The following is a 12,009-nucleotide window of genomic DNA, read 5'->3' as shown; positions in this document are numbered from 1 at the left end:
AACGACCCAAAAACACGACCCAAAAATTTTCGTTTTTTCCATATAATCAAAACCATAATATAAGTATCATAACATAAAACATACGCAATGTATCCCCAAAACATAATAAAATATTGTGCGGAAAACTGTATCATACTACATCAATCCAAAACATCAAGAGACATCCCCAGGATAAAAGCTATACTGTGGTGTGTGCGATGCTGTCACCCCGAGCTCTTCCCTTTGCTTGCGGAAGTACCTGAAACCAAACTGAAACTGTAAGCACGAAGCTTAGTGAGATCCCCCAAACTACCACATACCATACAATAACATATAAACACATATTGGGCCTTGCCCACTGCATCGGGCCGAAGCCCGGAAACTGCATCGGACCGAAGCCCGGAACTGATTGGGACCTTGTCCCCTGCATCGGACCGAAGTCCGGAACTGACTGCATCGGACCGAAGTCCGGAACTGACTGGGACCTTGTCCCCTGCATCGGACCGAAGTCCGGAACTAACTGCATCGGACCGAAGTCCGGAACTGACTGACTGAACATGGCATAGCATAACACATCAACTAGCATAACACATATACGACATGCTACATCAGGCCGTGGCCCGGAACACATAATACTTAACACATGAAACATAGCACACAAATCCTGTTCGAGCCACGAAGGCATCGAACATACTAACTACTGCATCGGACCTAAATCCGGAAACTACTTCTAACTGAACGGGCCGGCATTGTGGCCTTAGACCCGTTCCTACTGGAAGGAAACTCACCTCGTAAGCTGGCTGCTAAGTGTGTGGCTCGGAAAGCTAACGGCGGCTGCTCCCGAATCTCCTCGGCTACAAGTCCATAAACACACTCAATCAAATACTAAACACTGCGCTTGGGGTAAAATGACTCTTTTACCCTCGGTCAAAGTCAATTATCTTTTGGGCTGACTCGCCGAGTTGGGCCACCCAACTCGCCGAGTCCCACTCTCCTTTTCACTCTTACTCACTGCTACTCGTCGAGTCTGGCATCGACTCGACGAGTACCCTCTTGATCCAAGAACTCAGACAATCTTCATCCGACTCGCCGAGCCGGATGAACAAACTCGACGAGTTGTTCTTGATCTTTAAGAAGATTGCCTTGGACTCGCCGAGTTGATGAACAACTCGCCGAGTCCCTCCATCACTGAGTTTACCCTCAACTCGCTGAGTCCACTCCCTAACTCACCTCGTCCACTCGACACTGATAAAACTGAAGAACTCGGGACTCGCGACCCAACTCGTCGAGTCGTTCTTCCGACTCGCCGAGTTGCCGCCATGCAACTGATTTTTACTTGATTTTGTTTGAATCCAACACATACAATTGATAGATCTGGGTCCAATAAGCTGATTTACCACGTAAAGTTTCCAACTTTACGTGTACAACCTCATGAATAAGGGAAATAAGGCTAAAAGATGCACAAAATGGGTAGATCTATGGTTATCATGCAATATAACTCCAAAAAGACAGTAGATCTGGGCTCTACAACACCCCAACATTCAGATCCATAGCTATTTCGACTTAATAAGGCGTTCATGCAAGTGTAAGGCTTGGAACAAGCAATCAACTAGCTCTTAGGAGAGCTCTAATGGAAGTTTAAAGCATATAACAAGATGGAACTCCGAAAATACCTCAATTAACTCTGATTTGGCCCTGGATCTTTGCACTACAACACTTCTCCTTGCTTCTTCCTTCTTCTCCTTCTTCACACCTTCACAAAATGGCACCAAAACACATATAGGCTCTTCAAGGGAGGTTTAGGGTTCTAACACTGCGTTCTCAGGGTGAGGGAGGCGAAGATGGGGGCTATAAGGTGGTATAAATATTGGGCAACCCGGGGATTTTAGGGTTTCACCCAGACAGGTGGACTCGCCGAGTCAGGGATATGGACTCGCCGAGTCCCCGGCTCACGCGTGCCCTCAGGTGCGACCCTACTCGGCGAGTCAGGCTAGAACTCGCCGAGTCCCTCTTGAAAAACTCACTATAATTACCAATAAATCAACATACCGGGAACGAGTCATTACAATTCTCCCCCACTTGTCTCAGACTTTGTCCTCGAAGTCTGCTACGGCTGGATCTGCAAATAACTCCGGGTAGTGCGCTCTCATTTCCTCTTCAGCCTCCCACGTCCATTCAGACCCCTTCCGGTGCTGCCACTGCACCTTTACTAGCTGAATTACCTTGTTCCTCAAGGTCTTGGTCTTACGTTCCAGAATCGCGACCGGCTTCTAGATATAATTTAGGCCGCTATCAACCTGAATGTCCTCTAAGGGAACGACTGCTATCTCATCCACCAAACACTTCCTCAACTGCGACACGTGGAAGGTGTTGTGTATCTGACTAAGCTCCTCAAGGAGATCTAACCGATAAGCAACCCGACCCACCCGGGCCAAAACCCTGAAAGGACCAATAAATCTGGGGCCCAATTTGCCCCTCTTCCGGAACCTGATGACACCTTTCCAAGGTGAGACTTTCAGAAGAACCATATCTCCCACCTGGAACTCCAAGTCCGAACGCCTCCTGTCGGCGTAGCTCTTCTGCCGACTCTGCGCAGTCTGCAGCCTACTACGGACCTACTGGATCAATTCCGTCGTCTTGAGCACCACTTCGGTGCTCCCTATAACTCGCTGACCGACCTCGCCCCAACAAATCGGGGTCCTGCACTTCCTGCCATATAACATCTCAAAAGGAGGTCGATCAATACTCGCATGATAACTGTTGTTATACGAGAATTCCGCTAACGGAAGATACGTATCCCAACTACCCCCAAAATCTAGAACACATGCCCTAAGCATGTCCTCAAGAGTCTGAATCGTCCTCTCGCTCTGCCCGTCAGTCTGAGGATGAAAAGCGGTGCTGAAATGGAGACGAGTACCCATCTCGTCATGGAATCGCTTCCAGAATCTGGACGTGAAACGAACATCTCGGTCCGACACCACCGATACCGGCACTCCATGACGTGCCACAATCTCTCGCACATAGATATCGGCTAACTTTTCCGCCGATATACTCTCCTGAATCGGAATAAAATGGGCACTCTTCATCAACCGATCCACTACTACCCATATCGAGTCCACCCCGCGTGCAGTCCTGGGGAGTTTGGTGACAAAATCCATGGTGATATCCTCCCATTTCCACACGGGAATGTCTAACGGCTGCATCTTGCCGTGAGGTCTCTGGTGCTCCGCCTTGACCTTCCGGCAGGTCAAACATCTCTCCACATACCAAGCGACATCTCGCTTCATGCAGGGCCACCAATAATCAGGTCGAAGATCTCGATACATCTTCGTTGCTCCTGGGTGGATAGAAAATCGAGACTTATGAGCCTCGTCCATCAATACTTGCCGTACCCCACCCCAGTACGGTACCTACACCCTACCATGAAGCGTCAACAAACCCCGACTGTCGTAATCAAACGAAGCTACCCGGCCCACTATCCTCTCGCACTTCTGCCTCTCCTCCTTGAGGCCCTCCATCTGAGCCTCCTTGATCCGCTCCAACAACGGAGTGATCACTGTCATCCTCATACACAGATCTCTGATAGGGGCCGTCGACACCTTACGACTCAGGGCGTCGGCCACCACATTGGCCTTCCCTGGATGATAAAGGATCTCACAGTCATAGTCCTTCAGCACGTCTAACCATCTCCTCTGTCTCATGTTCAAACTCGACTGATCCATAAGATATCGCAAACTCTTGTGATCCGTGTAAATAGTACAGCGGACCCCATAAAGGTAATGTCTCCAAATCTTGAGGGCAAACACAACTGCCCCCAACTCCAAATCGTGGGTAGGATAATTAGCCTCGTGAGGCTTCAACTGTCTCGAGGCATAAGCTACTACATGGCCTCGCTGCATCAATACTGCTCCCATACCTGTGATCGATGCATCACAATAGACTACGAAATCCTCTACTCCTTCTGGCAAGGTAAGGATCGGAGCCTCGCACAATCTCTGCATGAGAGTCTCGAACGCCGCCTGCTGCTCAGGCCCCCAATGAAAAACCACCAACTTCTTGGTTAGCCGAGTGAGCGGCACTGCTATCTTGGAGAAGTCCTGAATAAATCTCCGATAATACCCTGCCAGCCCCAGGAAGCTCCGAATCTCAGATGGAGACCTCGGGACCTCCCACTGCATCACGGCCTCAATCTTGGCTGGATCTACCAAAATACCCTTCTGGTTGACGAGATGACCAAGAAACTGCACCTCGCGCAACCAGAACTCACACTTGGAGAACTTTGCGAAAAGTCTCTCCCTCCTCAAAGTCTCCAACACCTCCCGCAGGTGCTCCTCGTGCTGCCCCTGTGTCTTGGAATACACCAAGATGTCATCTATAAACACTATTACCGACCGATCCAGCATCGGTCTGCACACGCGGTTCATGAGATCCATGAACGCGGCTGGGGCATTGGTGAGCCCAAATGGCATCACCACGAACTCATAATGACCATATCGGGTCCTGAAAGCAGTCTTCTGTACATCCTCATCTCTAACCCTCATCTGATGATAACCGGAGCGTAGATCGATCTTGGAGAACCAAGACGCTCCCTGAAGCTGATCAAACAAGTCATCTATCCTCGGAAGTGGGTAACGGTTCTTCACCGTTACTTTGTTCAACTCCCGATAATCAATGCACATACGATGTGACCCATCCTTCTTCCTCACAAATAAGATCGGCGCTCCCCAAGGCGAACTGCTCGGCCGAATGAAACCCTTGTCTAACAGCTCCTGAAGCTGTGTAGACAACTCCTGCATCTCAGGGGGAGCAAGTCGATACGGTGCTTTGGCTATCGGAGCCGCACCAGGAACTAGGTCGATCCTGAACTCAACCTGCCTCTCTGGAGGTATCCCCGGCAAATCCTCGGGAAACACATCCGGGTAGTCACGAACAATAGGAACATCATCAATCGTCGTCTTGCCCTTCTCCCGGGCATCCAAGACGTAAGCTACAAAACCGGCGCAACCCTGCTGAACATACCGCCTCGCCCTTGCGGCGGAACAAAAGATCGGTCCTCGCTGGGGCCTCTCGCCCTGAATCACTATCTCTCCCCCACTGGGAGTGCGAACCCTCACTAGCTGCAGCTCACAATCAATCACCGCCCCATTGGGGCTCAGCCAATCCATGCCCACAATAACTTTGTTCCCACGCAGGGGAATAGGAACCAGGTCCACTGAAAACTGCTCATCAAATATCTGGAGGGAACACCCTCTATGCACTCTGCCGACCCTCACGGTCCTATCATCTACTATCTCAACCTCTAGTGGGCAATCCAGCTCCTCGGGAGCTCTGCTAAATCTCTTGCTAAGCGCAAGTGATACAAATGATCGGGTAGCCCCCGAATCAAACAATACCAAAGCAGGGATGCCGTTCACCGAGAACGAACCTAAATAAAACATATCATCAAGTAATATTCAAACGATATTATAACAATTAAGAGATGGAGGAAAGATACATACCCGTCACCACATCAGGAGTCGCTCGCGCCTCCTCTGCTGTCATCTGAAATGCCCTGCTCTTCGCCACTGGCGCATCAGATCGGCCCTGCCGGCCATCCGTAATCCTCAAGGTGGCAGGGGCAGGTGCAACCACCTTCCCTGCTGCAGCTAAACTGGGACACTGGGACCTTTTATGTCCCCTCTGATTGCACTGAAAGCAAATCAGATCTGATGCTGTAACCGTAGTAGCAGGGGCCGTACAATCCCTACTCAAATGCCCAGTCTGACCGCACTTGTAGCAGCCGGAACTCCCAGCCTTGCACGCCCCCTCGTGCAATCTCCCACGCTTGCCACACCGATCGTGGCTCTGCTGACCCCTAGACCTGTGATCTGAAACCTTGGGCTTTTTGCCCACACTGCCTGAACCCGAAAACGCCTCCGGTTTCCTCTTCTTCTCCATCTCGAGATCAATCTCCCTCTCTCTAGCTCTGGCAATCATGTCGTCCAGCGTTTTACAACTGGACCGGCTCACAAACATGCGAATGTCACTCCGCAGCATCTCATGATAACGGGCCTTCTTCATCTCCTCATCGGCTGCATACTGAGGAACAAGAAGGGCCCTCTCCCTGAACTTGGCGGTGATCTCCGCCACTGTCTCTGTAGTCTGGGTAAGGTCCTGAAACTCCCTAGCTAACTGTTGCACCTCAATGACTGGTGCAAACTCCACCCTGAACCTGGTAGAGAAATCAGCCCAGGTCATGGCATCCAATGCCGCATCATCCCCGATGGCATGTCCGACCTCCTCCTACCAATCCCGTGCCCTGTCCTTCAGAAGACAGGACGCCAATCTGACCTTGTCCCCCTCGGGACACCTGCTAGTGCGGAAAGCGTTGGCCACATCCGCCAACCATCTGGTACTCGCTATGGGGTCCCGCGCCCCATGATAGTCTGGAGCCCCGCATGCCCTGAACTCCCTGAACGTAAGTTTGCGCGACCCCATCACGGCCGCCATCTCAGCACGGAAAGTACTCAATCTCTCATCCATCAGCTCTAAAATACCCTCCTTGATCGAACCGAAGATCACAGGAGTCTGCTCCAGTATGATGCGGGTAACCTCAGAAGAAAGGAACTCTCTAGTCTGCTCATCCATCTGCCCGACCTCCGAGCCTGATCCCGATCCTGATCCCCCTCCGGCATCTGAGCTGCCGACTGCTGGTCTCGGACGCAAAACTACCATTCTGAAACATATCATAACCACATCAGAACACTGAAATATCTCAAGGGATCATGATACTACTACTAGCTTCCTGGTCTTGTCTTGGCCTTCCTTGATTCGAGTACGGATCCTCTGCTTTCAGTAGTATGGGCCCCTACTACCTTCCACATCTATCCGTACTTTCCTCAAGAACTACCTTGACTCCACCAAGTCACTTCTACCGCTGCTATTCTCTGCTACTCTCATCCTAGGCTTGCCCTAGAGAAACCTCAAGCTCAACACGACTGGTCCTCAGCTGCTGTAGGTCTCCTCATAATGCCAGCTAGCCACCACCTAAACACCATCACATGTGATGAGGATCAGATAATCCTTCAAGTAAAAGATCCATCCCTACAACGGTTGGACTCAAACAAGAGCTGCGCAATAGGGCCAGTTCCAGCACTCTGGGATTATTCAAACCTGATTACATGTGGTGTGACGTGTTCACCTAATGGCTAACTCCCAGTACTCAGAACCCCACCAAGCACGAAGCAAGCAGCATTCGGACAAGGGAAAATAGACTCAGGCAAAACTATTCTTATAACAAGAAACTGTACTAGCATAGGATGCTAAGCTCATACTATCAGGCATAACCTAAACAGGCTATTCTACTGCTGTCTACTCAATTCTAGCATGCAATACTCATAAAGCTGTAACACATAAGCAGGCACATAAGGCATTCTCCTAGATCCTTAGCCCTATACTAGCATGCTGTTCTACTGAAACTGAAACTGAACAAATAACTTGTATGGGTAATTTGGGAGTACTTACTTGAGCTCGGCTGACCGCATGCACACACCTCTATCTTGTTAAAAACAATTCTTTCTTTCCAAGTGCTTTCAAAATTCTTTTTGTAAAACATTTTTATTTTACTAAAATCTTTTATTTCCCTTAGTTTGAGTTCAGATACACCCGGAAGTGTATCCGAATCCCTCAAACCAGGGCTCTGATACCAACTTGAAACGACCCAAAAACACGACCCAAAAATTTTCGTTTTTTCCATATAATCAAAACCATAATATAAGTATCATAACATAAAACATACGCAATGTATCCCCAAAACATAATAAAATATTGTGCGGAAAACTGTATCATACTACATCAATCCAAAACATCAAGAGACATCCCCAGGATAAAAGCTATACTGTGGTGTGTGCGATGCTGTCACCCCGAGCTCTTCCCTTTGCTTGCGGAAGTACCTGAAACCAAACTGAAACTGTAAGCACGAAGCTTAGTGAGATCCCCCAAACTACCACATACCATACAATAACATATAAACACATATTGGGCCTTGCCCACTGCATCGGACCGAAGCCCGGAACTGATTGGGACCTTGTCCCCTGCATCGGACCGAAGTCCGGAACTGACTGCATCGGACCGAAGTCCGGAACTGACTGGGACCTTGTCCCCTGCATCGGACCGAAGTCCGGAACTAACTGCATCGGACCGAAGTCCGGAACTGACTGACTGAACATGGCATAGCATAACACATCAACTAGCATAACACATATACGACATGCTACATCAGGCCGTGGCCCGGAACACATAATACTTAACACATGAAACATAGCACACAAATCCTGTTCGAGCCACGAAGGCATCGAACATACTAACTACTGCATCGGACCTAAATCCGGAAACTACTTCTAACTGAACGGGCCGGCATTGTGGCCTTAGACCCGTTCCTACTGGAAGGAAACTCACCTCGTAAGCTGGCTGCTGAGTGTGTGGCTCGGAAAGCTAACGGCGGCTGCTCCCGAATCTCCTCGGCTACAAGTCCATAAACACACTCAATCAAATACTAAACACTGCGCTTGGGGTAAAATGACTCTTTTACCCTCGGTCAAAGTCAATTATCTTTTGGGCTGACTCGCCGAGTTGGGCCACCCAACTCGCCGAGTCCCACTCTCCTTTTCACTCTTACTCACTGCTACTCGTCGAGTCTGGCATCGACTCGACGAGTACCCTCTTGATCCAAGAACTCAGACAATCTTCATCTGACTCGCCGAGCCGGATGAACAAACTCGACGAGTTGTTCTTGATCTTTAAGAAGATTGCCTTGGACTCGCCGAGTTGATGAACAACTCGCCGAGTCCCTCCATCACTGAGTTTACCCTCAACTCGCTGAGTCCACTCCCTAACTCACCTCGTCCACTCGACACTGATAAAACTGAAGAACTCGGGACTCGCGACCCAACTCGTCGAGTCGTTCTTCCGACTCGCCGAGTTGCCGCCATGCAACTGATTTTTACTTGATTTTGTTTGAATCCAACGCATACAATTGATAGATCTGGGTCCAATAAGCTGATTTACCACGTAAAGTTTCCAACTTTACGTGTACAACCTCATGAATAAGGGAAATAAGGCTAAAAGATGCACAAAATGGGTAGATCTATGGTTATCATGCAATATAACTCCAAAAAGACAGTAGATATGGGCTCTACAACACCCCAACATTCAGATCCATAGCTATTTCGACTTAATAAGGCGTTCATGCAAGTGTAAGGCTTGGAACAAGCAATCAACTAGCTCTTAGGAGAGCTCTAATGGAAGTTTAAAGCATATAACAAGATGGAACTCCGAAAATACCTCAATTAACTCTGATTTGGCCATGGATCTTTGCACTACAACACTTCTCCTTGCTTCTTCCTTCTTCTCCTTCTTCACACCTTCACAAAATGGCACCAAAACACATATAAGCTCTTCAAGGGAGGTTTAGGGTTCTAACACTGCGTTCTCAGGGTGAGGGAGGCGAGGATGGGGGCTATAAGGTGGTATAAATAGTGGGCAACCCGGGGATTTTAGGGTTTCACCCAGACAGATGGACTCGCCGAGTCAGGGATATGGACTCACCGAGTCCCTCTTGAAAAACTCACTATAATTGCCAATAAATCAACATACCGGGAACGGGTCATTACATTAAGGGTATATTCACTTTTCCATATATATATATATATATATATATATATATATATATATATATATATATATATGTTCAAATGTTTCCAATAAATATTGTGTGCCTAAATGCACCAATGAGAATTCAAGAAATAATAAATAATTAAATAAACATTAAAGGGTATTTTGGACCTTTTGTACTTTTAATTAAGGAAATCATTTAATTGAAATCCTACAATTGTGGAAATAAAGTAAATATATTTTACCTAGTCCTTCACCTTCGTTTCTTGCCATCATTTCCGTCTGCTGTCATCAATCTAAACCATTTCAATCAGCCTTCATCTTCTAGATTTTCGTTTCAGTTTGAACACCGATGGATGTTTGATTAGAGATAGCTTCAACACGAATCTTGAATAGGAAGGGGTTCAATTTGAGGACAAGGGTATAACCAAATAATGTAAAACCAATTAAACACCAATTGGGGTGAGGTTTGATTCTTATCTCCTTCGTAGCCAACATTCTATTCACCACATCTGTTGAACAATTTGATTTTAAATTGCTTTTCAAGTTTCTATTAATTCTCAGGTTCAATTTTTCTTGATTCTTTATCTTGTACTCAATAATTAACTTGAACATGTTATGCTTGATGTAATTTCCCAAATAAAGTTAACCTGATTCCAAATCTTTTATAATAAAATGTTTGTCAACTTATTTCTGTTGTTGACCTTGTATATTGTAGGTATACCTTCAGAATTTGGTCTTTAATATTCTGACTTTAAAGTGTTTGTGAAAAGTCCTCAACGAATGAGAGTAACAATGCAGACTTTTATACCTTTTTGTGAAAGGAGTACAGAAAACTTGAAGTAAACCCACGATTGTATCCGACAATGGGAAGATGTTAACATATCTTTTACTAATGCACATGTAAGTCTTTGTTATTATTCATTGATTCTTTTTCTACATAGAATGTTATGAATGGAGTAGCATATGATTGATTTGTATGATATTTGTGAATAGTATGTTAATAAACACGCCATGTAGGAGTGTTTTTCTTTCTCCATTGGAGAATAAGGCTGTAATATGTTTTTGAAGTCTATAAATATAGCTTGCTCAAGGCTTGTTTTCATGTTAGTATGAATGTCATTCAGTTTGGATTTAGAATGTAAAAAACAATAAACATGTGTAAAATAGCGATTATGATAGAATATTCAAAACCATTATGCAAGAATAATTTATTATGTAAGAATATTTATTGTTGTATTCTGATAGAATTGTAGTTAATTGTTTATATGTTTAATGTGCAGTTGTTACAAGTGTATCACTACAAAATATTTTGCAATAAATTTGTAATAGAAATGGCTTGAAGAATGGCTTGAAGGCCTGATGGGAAATGTTTGAAGAATGAATTAAAGAATGATCACACTCATAGAATGTAATTAAAAATGTTGTTATTTTTTAGCAATTAGACTTGTTATTTTTTTCAGAATGTTGTTATTATTCAATGAATCACAATCATACAATGTAATTATTTGGTATATTATTAGTTCAAGAATCGATTTTGTGTATTATTTCAGAATGTATTTAGTAGTTTATGATTGGTATTATGTCATTCTGACAGATGAAATCGAAAATATATTTACTAGTTCATGGTTGACATTCTATCATTCTGGCAGAACAAAATCGAAAAATATTTACTAGTTTATGGTTGGCATTGTATCATTCTGACAGAATAAAATCGGATTTTTAAATTAGAAATAGTTTAAAATATTCAAAAATTTTAAAATAAAAGAATTAATTGTCCCTAAATTTAGAAAATTTCCTTTTTTAATATAGGTTAATTGACTAAAATGCCCTTATGATGAAATTAATGTGATTATATGGTACATGTTATCATATTCTAATATCATAGACCCTTATATCATGACCTTTGATTCTATTCCATCTGATGGTCCAGATCTGTGCATTCTAGCACACAATAGTTAATATAAACAATATAACCTAACCCTATATCTATCTATCTATCTATCTATATATATATATATATATATATATATATATATATATATATGTGTGTGTGTGTGTGTGTGTGTGTATGTATGTATGTATGTATGTTTAGGTTATTGTGTTCTAACTAGTTATTTTGTGGATGTAGGAATGATTGTGTACCAATCATTTTACTTATTTTAAGAAAGTTATTTATCAATATTATTAAATTAAAAAATAAAATTATACCATTTAATTTAAATAAGGGTAAAAATGTACATTTCCATTAATTTCAAATTATGAAACACAAATTTAAAAATGGAATTTTCGAATTTTAAGGGATTTTTTATTATGTTAATTTTGAATTATGATTTTTTAATTAATTTAATTTTAAATCTGTCAAAATGTGATTTTGTT

This window comes from Lactuca saligna, chromosome 2 (assembly GCF_052625555.1).
Source record: "Lactuca saligna cultivar CGN05327 chromosome 2, ASM5262555v1, whole genome shotgun sequence".
Taxonomy (NCBI): Eukaryota; Viridiplantae; Streptophyta; class Magnoliopsida; order Asterales; family Asteraceae; genus Lactuca; species Lactuca saligna.
This window is presented reverse-complemented; position numbering follows the sequence as displayed.